The sequence below is a fragment of the Schistocerca nitens genome, chromosome 10 (assembly GCF_023898315.1).
Source record: "Schistocerca nitens isolate TAMUIC-IGC-003100 chromosome 10, iqSchNite1.1, whole genome shotgun sequence".
Taxonomy (NCBI): domain Eukaryota; kingdom Metazoa; phylum Arthropoda; class Insecta; order Orthoptera; family Acrididae; genus Schistocerca; species Schistocerca nitens.
In genome coordinates this window covers 66,773,753-66,786,912 of record NC_064623.1, presented here as the reverse complement: position 1 = coordinate 66,786,912, position 13,160 = coordinate 66,773,753, and the positions used below count along the sequence as shown (strand labels likewise).

General features: G+C 44.4%; 1 protein-coding gene across 3 annotated transcripts in view; it reads left to right on the top strand.

Annotated features, from left to right (window-relative positions):
* The window catches only part of LOC126210263 (1-phosphatidylinositol 4,5-bisphosphate phosphodiesterase), a 421,472-nt gene that overhangs the window by 97,128 nt on the left and 311,184 nt on the right, over positions 1 to 13,160 (top strand). For 2 of the 3 annotated variants that reach the window (XM_049939453.1, XM_049939454.1), the window contains exon 2: positions 9,615 to 9,701. The gene's annotated coding sequence lies outside the window, so the exon portion shown is untranslated. The remainder of the gene's footprint in view (positions 1 to 9,614; positions 9,702 to 13,160) is intronic. The other variant, XM_049939456.1, reaches the window with a different exon arrangement.

Below are 13,160 nucleotides of genomic sequence, written 5' to 3'. Positions count from 1 at the left end.
TGTTCATCACTTTTGTGAAACGCTGAGTGAGCTTAGTGTATATTTGCTGCTGGAGTCATGGATGTGACTTCTCTTACTTTATATTGTAACGTCTCCTTAGAAAAATCTGTATGACAGTGATGGAAAACCTCTACGTTATTTGATTTTCAAACAGCTGAGCAAAACCGAACGTACTCAGACATTTCTCTCTTTACTTATTCTGATCAGCACTAAACTGGCACAATATTTTTAGGGCAACGGAATCTGACTTTCAATAATCCCTGACTGACAGTGAAAGGTATTTCATGAATCACTTTCATCACAAAAATCTTCGTTACTCGAACTACTGCAATACAGCGAGCGCCAATATTGCCAGCTAAATAAAAGATTCTAACTACTGAAGGCACTAACTACTGATAGGCATATAGTTAGCAAATGAAAGATTTTGATAGAGAACAAACAATGTTTTTACCTGCATAATGTTCAAAAGTCATCATATATTTATCAGTTCATGATATCCAGTATTATTCACTCTTTCTGATGGACACACGTCCAGTTCGTCCGCTCTCAAAATTCTGCCAAATCTCTCCCCACATTCACCACTGCTGGCGGCTCACCTCCAGCTGCGCAACGCTACGCGCTGTTCACATCCAACTGCCCAACACTATAATAGCAAATATTCCAACACTGCAAACCAGCCACAGACTGCACACAGCACAGTCAGTGATTTTCATACAGAGCGCTACGTGGCGTTACCAATATAAAAACCTAAACAGCCTTCTTAAAATACTCCTCACTTTTAGAACCACACTAGTGTCTAAGCACAGACGGGAAAATCAGAACAAATACATATCTAACAATTCATAACATATTTCGATTCCCACAACAGATCGTGGGATAAAAGAACAAAATTCGAAGCACTGTCCCACAGACGAGAAAAATGGCTGGAATTTTCGATGTCCAACAACTGCTGGTGTGGAGATGCTGTCAAGCCACAGTGGCGTTCGCCCTGCATGAAGGATGAAGGCTCTAACGTCATGGGACTTACTGTAAATGGAGCATTCTGATTGGCTCTTACTAAATTTACCCGCCAGATTGCTCCTGCTGGTGTGGGAGCACTATTCACCACTTTCTGCAGATGGGCAAATTACCAGACTTTCAGTGGCAAACTATTTTGTACAGGTCGATTTTGTACATACAGCAGTCATGTTGCACTGACAGTTAAACCCTGCAAAAGTGGTCTACAGATCATGAAATACAGAAACTATCGCTAAAGACACTTCCTCAATTACACTGCTTTGCTACTGTCGAGGAAAACTTGAATTTTTCGATCTGAAACCGATCTCCAACCAGGCTGTATCACAACGAACGATTGTACCACCATACCATATAGATTAGTAAACACAATTCAAATCCTTCACCATACAGAATTATAACTTCTGCATGCTGCATATAGCTTTCGACCACCAGACACTCGTACACATACTACAAAGACGGAGAGATCCCATAAACGTAAGCACATGTACTGTTTGTAGTAATAGTCATCCACCGCAGCCAACCTTCACGAGGCAACTGCCCCCACACACGGTGGTCTGATGGACGATCAGAGTGCTCTCAGCAGACAGCGGTCACTCTCCGAACTGCTGTACAAAGGCTGGCTGGTTCTTCAGGCACAAAGATGTCTGCTAACGGTACTGTTTCTGGTGTGGCCTGCTTGCTGCCATGGTTTCTGCAATGAGTTTTGATCATCACCAGACTCTAGGATTACGAGAACATGTGTATTTTCACGTGGTCTGCCAGAATATCGCACATTTATGCTATAATTCTCAATATCAACCCCACATCAGTATGCCACCGACTGCTTGCACACTGCAATTCCGAAGATAGAGTGAAAATTATGACTAGCAATCCGTAACTTTAGCAAGGTCATTATATGGATATGCTGCAAACCACTGAGTAACTACAAACTTATCTCGTCTGTGAAGATCTTTACATGAAAACTCGAAAATAGAGGAAACTGGTAGCTCCAAAAAATGGCTCTGAGCACTATGGGACTCAACTTCTGTGGTCATTAGTCCCCTAGAACTTAAAACTAGTTAAACCTAACTAACCTACGGACATCACAAACATCCATGCCCGAGGCAGGATTCGAACCTGCGACCGTAGCGGCCTTGCGGTTCCAGACTGCAGCGCCTTTAACCGCACGGCCACTTCGGCCGGCTCTGGTAGCTCCACTCGTATTTTTTAACGATTACCGATGTCAATGGTGTAACATATTGCAGATCACCCTTGCACTTCACAAACTCAACAAAATGCCCAACGGGCGTGTGCTAAGTATGCTGCCCGGTATCCTGGGCGACATCATCCAAAGTGTCCGGACCGTTCGCCGGATAGTTACGTTATTTAAGGAAACAGGAAGTTTTCAGCCACGTGTGAAACGTCAATCGCGACCTGCAACAAATGATGATGCCCAAGTAGGTGTTTTAGCTGCTGTCGCGGCTAATCCGCACATCGGTAGCAGACAAATAGCGCGATAATCGGGAATCTCAAAAACGTCGGTGTTGAGAATCCTACATCAACATCGATTGCACCCGTACCCTATTTCTATGCACCAGGAATTGCATAGCGACGACTTTGAACGTCGTGTACAGTTCTGCCACTGGCCACAAGAGAAATTACGGGACGATGACAGATTTTTTTGCACGCGTTCTATTTAGCAACCAAGCGTCATTCACCAACAGCGGTAACGTAAACCGGCACAATATGCACTATTGGGCAACGGAAAATCCACGATTGATGCGACAAGTGGAACATCAGCGACCTTGGCGGGTTAATGTATGGTGCGGCATTATGGGAGGAAGGATAATTGGCCCCCATTTTGTCACCGAGCGAGGTGGAGCAGTGGTTATACATTGGACTCGCATTCGGGAGGACGGCGGTTCAATCCCGCGTCCGGCCATTCTGATTTACGTTTTCCGTGATTTCCCTAAATCACTACGGGCAAATGCGGGGATGGTTCCTCTGAAAGGGCACGGCCGACTTCCTTCCCTAATCCGATGAGACCGATGACCACGCTGTCTGGTCTCCTTCCCCAAACCAACCAGCCAACCATTTTACCGATGGCAATCTAAATGGTGCAATGCTGATTTCCTACGTAATGTTCTACCGATGTTACTACAAGATGTTTTATTGCATGACAGAATGGCGATGTACTTCCAACATGATGGATGTCCGGCACATAGCTCGCGTGCGGTTGAAGTGGTATTGAATAGCTTATTCCATGACAGGTGGATTGGTCGTCGAAGCACGTTCACTGCATCTGACGTCCCCGGATTTCTTTCTGTGGGGAAAGTTGAAGGATATTTGCTATCGTGATCCACCGACAACGCGTGCAACATGCTTCAGCGCATTCCAGTGCTTGTGCGAACATTACGGAAGGCGAACTACTCGCTGTTGAGAGGAATGTCGTTACACGTATTGCCAAATGCATTGAGGTTGACGGACATCATTTTGAGCATTTATTGCAGTAATGTGATATTTACAGGTAATCACGCTGTAACAGCATGCATTCTCAGAAATGATAAGTTCACAAAGGTACATGTATCACACTGGAACAACCGAAATAAAATGTTCAAACGTACCTACGTTCTGTATTTTAATTTAAAAAACCTACCTGTTAGCAACTGTTCGTCTAAAATTGTGAGCCATATGTTTGTGACTATTACAGCGCCATCTATCACAAAGCGAAAAAAGTTGGCCAACTAAAACATTCATATTTGTTTACGTAGTACACGAATATGTAATAAGAAATGGTGGTTCCTATTTTAAAAACACAGTTGATATCCGTTTGAACTTTGGCAGCACCATCTAGCGGGCCAACCATAGCGCCATCTGGCTTCCCACTTCAAGCTAGACAAGTTTCGTTCTTTGTAGTTTTTTCGTTTGACGTTTATTTCGTGAGATGTTTGGCCCAGTCACGATCAATGGACCACCCTGTATAAATGTACATGGGGTCCATTCGCAAGTAATTTTCATAAGACTTTACGTTCTTTAGTTGCAGTTCCCGACAGAAATTTTGTTGTGTGCTTTATTATCTCGCCGTGAAATCCACGGCTTCACATAAGTACGTTTCCTTTTCCTTCTTTTCCGTTGCTCTTCCAAATGGACACATTGCAATTGTAGTACACACGAGTGCAAAGCAGTTGTTGTCCGCCGTTCTGAAACTTTGACGAAATGTTGGATCACAGTGTAATAGCACCTTTTTTTGCGCCACGTCGGAGATCTTAGTCAGATTTCTTTGCCCAATAAATTTGATACTGTAATAGCTCCCTTAGCAAGCATGTGTCCCGCATGGGAGCACGTTGCACAAAATATATTGCCGTCCGTGGTAATCATACCCCTTATTGAGAAACATTGGCCTGTGTTTTGTAATGTCCGGGGACCATCTTAAATCGCAGTGACTTCAAAATAATTATTTCGTTTGAATAAAATTTGTCATTTTTGTTCTCTCGTTGCATATTTCTTTCAATTACTTCCTGTGCTACACTGTAGCAGTTCTTTCTATGCATAGTCCATGTTTGTCGTGCTAGTTTACGTGGCAGTGAGACTTTCGTTTTTAAGTTTTACTCACCGCTGTACCGGAGGCCTATAATGGGTATAATTAAATAATTTTTTTGTGTTGAGTTTGAGAGGGGCCACTGGAAAGCCCGTCAAAATCTGAACACAGATCTTGCATGAAATCACGTGGAAGATGTACAGAACTGTGATAAAATGGAAACAGTGAACGGTCCAAGCAGAGGAAGTGCAACATAGAGCAACGTAGAAACCAACGGCATCCTGATTAAGTGGTTACGGCGATGGACTGCAAAGCAGGGGAACCGTGTTAAAAACTCCCTCGTCCGAATTTTCTTTTTTCCGATGTTCGCTTTATTCAAATTTGTGTCTGTATCATGCTGCAACGCCCGTTTGCAACAGCGAGGTGTAAGGAAGGAACCTATTATCGAAGTTGATTCTGCACAACCACTCTATTAGCAGCCGAAAGGAAGTGGCTTTCGAATGGGAACCGCAAACGTTTGACGACGAGGCGACAAGACAACCGAATCCTCCACCGGGAAACACGTCTGGTGTGTCACACACGCCATTAGTGACTGTACGTGCGTCATATGATAGAAATCTGTTACCGACGCACGTAATTTGTACGACTGGTGAGTGAGTCAGATATGCCTCCTTGCCCTATATAGGTGTTTGTGTAAATCCGAATGTGACCACTCCCTAGGAAATGATGAAAATACAATAGTTTGCCACACAAGCTGCAACAAGCGAATGCACTAGTTTCACAGTTCCATGTTTTCCCTGTGCCCTATCCATGGGCGATTCTAGAAGTCGGTCGGGTGTGGGGGGGGGGGGGGGCTAATGGCGGAGGAGGGGGTTTGGGGGAATGGAATATCGCTTAACAAAAGTAGAGTTGGGGTCCTCCACCGACAAATCGGTAGAATTTGTTGTTGCTTAAAGTAGTTCTGGAGTTCAGGGTAAAAACGCGTCTACGGAATGTGTGTGCCCGGGAAAATAATACGGTTTGACCCAGATGTCCGGCGATTTCAAAGTTTTTGTCTGGGGTCAGCAATTTAAATGTTGGTAGGCATACTCGGCATATTTAGCTTTCTTGATTATTGTAAGTGGTACTCTTTTCAACATTGCTCGCCTCAAGGCCAAGACCAAAGTAAATGCAGTTGTTGTCCGTGAGTTGTTACATGCGCACTATTCAGCTCTAGTAGGGAACACAGATGATGAGCTGCAGTATATAATCAACAAATTATCAAATGCCTGTGAAAAATTTGGTCTACTCATCAGCCTTCAAAAGACTAAGATCATGGCGCAGAGCACTACCAACCTTCCATCCATTAGCATTGATGGCAATCCTCTCCAGATAGTTGATGACTTTACCTACTTGGGATCCACAATATGTAGCAACTTGTCCATGGACACTGAACTTACTAACAGAATCGCAAAGGCATCATCTGTCATGGCTAGATTGAAAAACTGAGTATGGAACAACGGACTGCTTACCACAAAAACTAAATTAAAAGTCTACAACGCTTGTGTTATAAGCACCCTTCTCTATAGCTGTGAGACATAGAGAACACTTTGTAAGCATGAATTTCGACTCAACAGCTTCCATCTCCGCGGTATCCGGAAGATCCTTCAGATCTCTTGGAGAGATAGAGTACCCAACACCGAAGTCTTCCATCGTGCAAGCACAAGCAGCATCTTTGCACTCCTGAGTCATCGACGTCTAAGATGGTTGGGACATGTCGGGCGCATGGATCCTGAACGGATACCTAAACAACTGCTGTACGGAGAACTTCAGGAGGGTGTGAGGCAAGTGGGACGACCGCATCTTCGTTCGAAGGATGTCTGCAAGAGAGACCTGACCGAGATCAGAATCAATCCAAGTGGCTGGGAAAGCATTGCAGATGACCGTGTCAAGTGGCGAGTAACTGTGCGCGACGGCGTCAAGGTCTCAGAGGACGAACGCACACAGGAACAAATCAGGAAGAGGACAAAGCGAAGAGACAGAGCCGCTTCTGTTCGAAGTCCCTCAGATTTCACATGTCCAAACGGAAGTAGGCAGTAGGGACTGCCACTCTCGAGTGGCACTTTTTAGCCACAGCAGACGCTGCAGACTCTGAACCAAGCATGCTACACCATCATCCCTCAAGGATGGAAGGATGCCATTATAACTCGTACATTAATATACATCCAATGTATATTAATACATAACAACACTCCCATTTTAAGTTAAATGATATTTATTGGTTTAGATAGTAATCTATTTGCCTTTATTATTATTTTGTTAAAATGTGTTTGAAATACATTGCAACCTATATTGCTACATAATTATGAAAAGAAATGATTGAATATGTTGGAGTAATATATTCGCTGATTTCTGAATTCATTTTTTCCTGTATAATATGATACTCCATTGCGGGGTGTGGGGGTGCTATAGTCCCCCATAGACCCCCCCCCCCCGCTCCTTACCACCTCCCCTGGCCCTATGAGAACATATGTTTTTAATATTTTTGAAGCTGCGTTCCGTTTTGGAAGTTTTGACTCTTGTAATTTTTTTTTTTGTCGTAACATACTTCACACGCGTTTATTTGTTGTTTTCATTTGTGTGAGACTGCTATGTGGTATCTCGCCTGCTCTCACTGTTCTTCACATTTACTTGCGACGGTAACGGTCTCTTACCACATGACTCATATTCTATAACCAATGTATAACATGAAAAATGCCGAGACTGCAGAAACAGAACAAACATTCCATGGCCAGACAATTCATAATTTTGTGAAAATTTGAACACGGCCCGTCTGCTTCCCCGTTCAACGCCACGACCACTTACCGACGGCGACGTCCCTGTTTTTCGTTCCTCCATGTTGCACTACTGTTCACTGTTTCTTTTTTTCACAGTTCAGTACACCTCCTTTCTGTTTTCACGCTTGGTCTGTCTGCAGTTTTTGATGGTGTAGTCACTGGGCCATATTAGCACCAAATCTGAGGGGGATGCGTTGAGCAGTTTTCCCTCGTCAATAGATCAAGTTTTACATAGGAACCATTTTCCGGAAACGTCATCCATTGGCGCTACAGGTCGTCAAAGTTACAGGCGCCGGCGCCTGTAAATGTATGTATATACATGGTGATTCCGTGATGATTATGTAAATTTCCTAAGATTGTGGAGAAGGGTAAATGTATCAGTTTCAGGTAAGGGCCCTTGTACCGTAAACGAACGAGTCGAAAGTGATCAGTTAAAACGTTCTAATTCCTCTGACAGTAGCCTACATGTACTGGTACTGTTGTTGCTAAGACTGTGTAGGATATGCAACTTCCAGAGGTCTTAGCTTGGACTAAAACAAGGAAAAAACGTCCAGTAAAGATGGGCTGTAAAAGGCATACCTGAGGAGCTGTGAGCACTTGTTCATCTTCGCTAATGTGAAACACATCTCCTCTTCTTAACAAGTGCTCCCAGCTCTTAAGGTATGCATTTTAGAACCCACGTTTACTAGACATATTCTCTTGTTTTGGTCCATACTACCACCTCTGAAAGTTGCCTAATGTGCCATCTTACACCCAAAACGTCCATACGACAGACACTCAGATCGGTACCAAACTTGTGTCGGTAGAGTATCAAGCAAAATCCCGATTTAGTTCGTGCTGTGTGCTGTCGTCCAGTAGAACATGCGTAATCGGTAATTCACCAGAACTATGGAGACTAGGAAAAACGTATCTGTGTGCCATTAATACAAGAATCTCTGGTAGGTGAGTTGGTAGAGCGTCACATCGTCGTACGAAAGGTCCTGATTTCGAACCTCACTGACGACAATATTATTATTATTATTATTATTATTATTATTATTATGCGCCAAACTGTTGTATGGGCGAACATTTTCCTGGCAAGTAAAAGAACTTTTCGGAGTTTGTAGCAATATTCTTTTGGCTGTCTGGTTTCGCTTCGTTAGTTAAAAATAGCAAACGTTTAGAGTACATTTGCATAGCTAGGTGTGGTTCAAGTGGCTCTGAGCACTATGGGACTTAACATCTGAGGTCATCAGTCCCCTAGAACTTAGAACTACTTAAACCTAACTAACCTAAGGACATCACACACATCCATGCCCGAGGCAGGATTCGAACCTGCGACCGTAGTAGCAACGCGGTTCCGGACTGAAGCCCCTAGAACCGCTCGGCCACAGCGGCCGGCAGCTAGGTGTAGTGTTAAATATACAAAGGTACGCCATAAGTTTGCTACTTTCAACAAACGAAGCGAAAGCAGCTTGCCAGTAGAACATTGCTACAAACTCCGAAACGCCTTTTCGCGTGTCAGAAAAATGTCCTCTCATATAACAATTTCACGTGTAAACTGCTTAAAGAAACCAACGCCAGTGGGTTTCGATCTCGGGACCATCAGTTCAGCGTTCTACCAGAGACCTTAATTTTGGTAGCTAACAGAAACGCGTTTCCTTCCCTCCGTAAGTGTGCTGTTACTCTTAATTATCATTTACGCATGCTCTACTTGACGACAGCACATAGCACGAAGTAAACCTGTGTTTTGGTTGATACTCTATCGACATACAACGTTTGGTACCGATCCGATTGTCTGACATCTGCTGGTTTGACCACTACGTGTATTCCACAGTCAGATGTATCAGAACGATTTCCGATTATAACTTTCTATTTGGTCGTTTCCCATACAGGGACGAGCACCTCACATTGAAACTATCATTTATCCTTTACCATCGTTTGGGAAAGTTTGTAATATTATCACGAAATCACCCTCTATATTCATACATTAACAGGCGTCGGCGCCTATATCTTTGACACTCTGTAGCGTCGTTGGATGACGTTTCCGGACATGAATTTCTATGTGTAACTTGATCCACTATGTCCCTTCTACAAGATCTAGAAGTGTGCCAGCTGAATCGCGAAACGCGTCGTATGTCCTGTTCTGAATACAGATTCTTCTTGTGCAAGGCTCCGTTGCAGTATTTTTTTGTGATTGTAATTTTCCTTTTGAGGTGTATACAGGTATTACTTTGGTTGGTGGTGTTATTGGTCTAATGTCTGTGCTGTTGTTGTTGTTGCAGAAGGGCTGGGAGCAGCATGGCGGTGGCGCACTGGCTTGTCAGCTAGGCCGGGACTGGACGAGGCCACACTAGAGAGGGACTTCAGCCGTAAGTTGGGAACCGTCCGTAGCTATAAGGGTTTATCTTTCATCTGGAGGTCGACCGAACTCCCTGAACGGCGACCTAGTGCCTGAAACTAAACTCCGCCCGAACAGGCCATGAAGGCTCAACGGTACCGACCGGCCGCCGTGTAATCCTCAGGCGTCACTGGATGCGGATACGGAGGGGCATGTGGTCAGCACACCGCTCTGCACACCGTTACGAGACCGGAGCCGCTAAGTCTCAACCTAGGACGATGGTTGCCCCGAGTGTAACGCACCGCATTTCTTTTCTCAGCCGAAAACAATGCTACGAATGCGAAACCTTACTTACGTATTATTTGAAGTTTCCTGAGTGAGCGCGCCAAGTTTCCGTCACTTCCGACAGATAGCGTAGCTGCAGGACAGTTTCAAAATGGCGTCTGTAGGTGATGTACGTTACAAGCAACGTGCCGTCATTGAATTTCTTACTGCAGGGAAAGGAAGTGTGGGGAATATTCAAAAACGTTTGTGCAAAGTCTGTGGAGCATCTGCTGTCGACAGAAGTACAGTTAGTCGCTGGGCACGGAGGGTGAGGTCATCAGAAGGCGGTTCGGCGGAGCTCCACGATTTGCAGCGGTCGGGGAGATTACGCACGGTTGTCACACCTTACACTCCTCACCTGGCCCCCTCGGACTTCCACTTGTTTGGACCGTTACAGGATGCCATTCACGAAAGACATTTTGAGGACCACAATGAAGCACAGGCTCCGCCACCAGGACAAGAATTGGTACCGACAGGCTGTACACACCCTAATATCGTGCAGCCCCCTGCCCCCCCCCCCTCCCCACACACACACACACCTGCTAGCACGCAGGAAATGCCGCAACACGACGTGACGTGGACTCGACTAATGTCTGAAGTAGTGCTGGTGGGAACAGACACCATGAGTCCTGCAGGGCTGTGCATAAATCCGTAAGAGTACGAGGGGGCGGAGATCTCTTGTGAACAGCACTTTGCAGTGCATCCCAGACATGCTCAATAATGTTCATGTTTGGGGAGTTTGGTGGCCAGCGGATCTGTTTAAACTCAAAAGGGTGATCCTGGAGGCAGTCTGTAGCAATTCTGGACGTGTGGGGTGCCGCATTGACATGCTGCAGGAAGGCCATAGAACGGGATGGAGATTACATGGAAAAATGGGGTGTGTAGATAAAACACCATTCTTTCGTGTGTGTAATTCTCATTATGTTCGATAAAGAGTTGTTGAAGAAAAAACTGCGGTGCATTAATTTCTGGGAACTCCTCAGTTTGCCTCACAAGGGCTGAGTGCACCTCCCTTGCCAAAAGCGCTTGGCAGACTGGATGGCCACCCTCCAAGTGCTAGCCCAGCCGGACAGCGCTTAACTTCGGTTATCTGACGGGAACCAGTGGTACCACTGCGGCAAGGCCGCTGGCCGACTTAGTGCCGAAGTAACCCATAATGACATTGTTTGACGTTGCCCTGTTTAAGAAAGGTTAATATGAGGAAATGCTGCGATGCTGACGTGGTGCTTCATCCATACGTACAGGTGGAAGAAGAAAGTGGTTCGACATTCGAAATGGCGACGGGCAAGCAGGCTGTGTCCTCTGCCCTCACACTAGAGCTCCTATATAACAAACTGGATCGTCCGCCATGAATTTCCGACTCTGAGCTTCCGGCAGTGTTTACCTTGTGGGTAGTTAACGTACTCACGCACCCTTTTACGTTTAGTTCCTATAAAATATGTGATATTTCATGTATGAAGTGAAGTGAACCGAACAGTAGTTAATCTGTATCGAGATATTTAGAATGCTCTTTTCATAAAACACAAAAATTTAAATGTAATTTTACACAGCCTTACAAACGTAGACTCCGAAGTTGAGCGATAGGTTGTAAACATTAAACGTAAAGAGGTAAGAACTCGGTACCCATGTCTTCAAATATGGATGTTACGCAGTAACAATCTATGCCTATTTGTTAGTTTTTGCCTGTATAGAAGCACTTGTAAAAGTAATGTTTATTTTTTAATTGTAAGTACGTACTTTAAGAAATGCGCCAGTTTTGTTGTATAGTGAAACGAATGTTTATCAATAGTTGCATCTGTCATTTAACCAGTATTCATTTTGTGTACTTCATGATAAGACAGTACAACTCAACGAAGAAACGACAGAGAAGTATCTGAAATAGTTTCGTTGCTCTGCCTCCTACCTAGGTATAACATAAGGAAGTAATAGCAGTTCTGAAACACGTGGTTCCAAAATGTACACGCCTACTATATCATAAAAGCACTTAAGCCTGTGTCATGCATTTGGAAGTTACGTTAGTTGTGCAGATTTCGTCACAGTGACCAATCTGCTGTAGAAATAGCTTCATTATCACTCGTCCTGCCATGCCCTTTTAAGAATTATTGAGTTTGTGTATGTATGCTTATAATATTCCGCTCCATTTTGCCAATAACTAAAAATTCTCAGGCCTCGATGAATTTTGAGACGAACTGCTTTCGTACAGTTTTTGGCTGGCGGAAGAAAACTGTATACAGTTGGTTTCATGTTTATAACTACATTTATTAACATACACTTAACGATACGCAACTGAGTACCAGGTCTTGGGTCCCAGTTGTCTCTCCGGCAATTTATGGCCCGTCTTTTTCTTCGTTCTGGGTCATTAGGAACTATAAACATGCGAAAACCATTTTTGCAGTGGTTAGTGCAGTTCACAGCTGAGGGGCCACCCATGTTTACGACAAATTCTTCAGTACATTTCATTAGAGGTCTCCACTAGCATGGTGACTGATACGTCAACAAGTATGAGTATCCTGTACTTTGAGGAGAACATGGTGGTCGTTTCAGCTCAAGTTATAAAAGCCCAGGGCCGTTGCTAGAGCCATCTGCGGATTTTCTTTTATCTCATCTGTCGTCGGAAATTTTTTTTATCTCGTCTATCGTTGGAAATCTTCGTCCTTTCAAAGGGGTTTTCAACTTTGGAAATAAAAAGTCAGCAGGTCTGGAGGGTACGGCGGACGAGTGAGTGCAGTGATTTCATTTTTGTGCAATATTCACGCACCAAAAGGGATGAATTTGCGGGCGCGTTATCGTGATACGAGAACCATAAATTGCCTCGCCACATTTCAGCCATTTCCTTCTCACATTTTCCCGCAGGCGTCGCAACACGTCCCAATAGTACCATCGATTGACAATTTGTCCCTGGAGCACGAATTTCGATGACGTTATTAACACGAACGTCGTCGGTAGACGTCGAAGGGCGTCCTGAACGTGGGTCATCTTTGATTTCCGTCCGACGTGGTGTATCTCTGTAAAGGTTTTCTCGAGTTTCACACAAAAATTTAATGTAGACACGTGGCTCCGCGAACTCTGCCATCACGAAATTCGCAAACTGTGTGACAGAACGTTCTACTGAATATAGCACTGAACAATAACTGTCAGATACAGGGGCAATTCTAGAAGTCGGTCA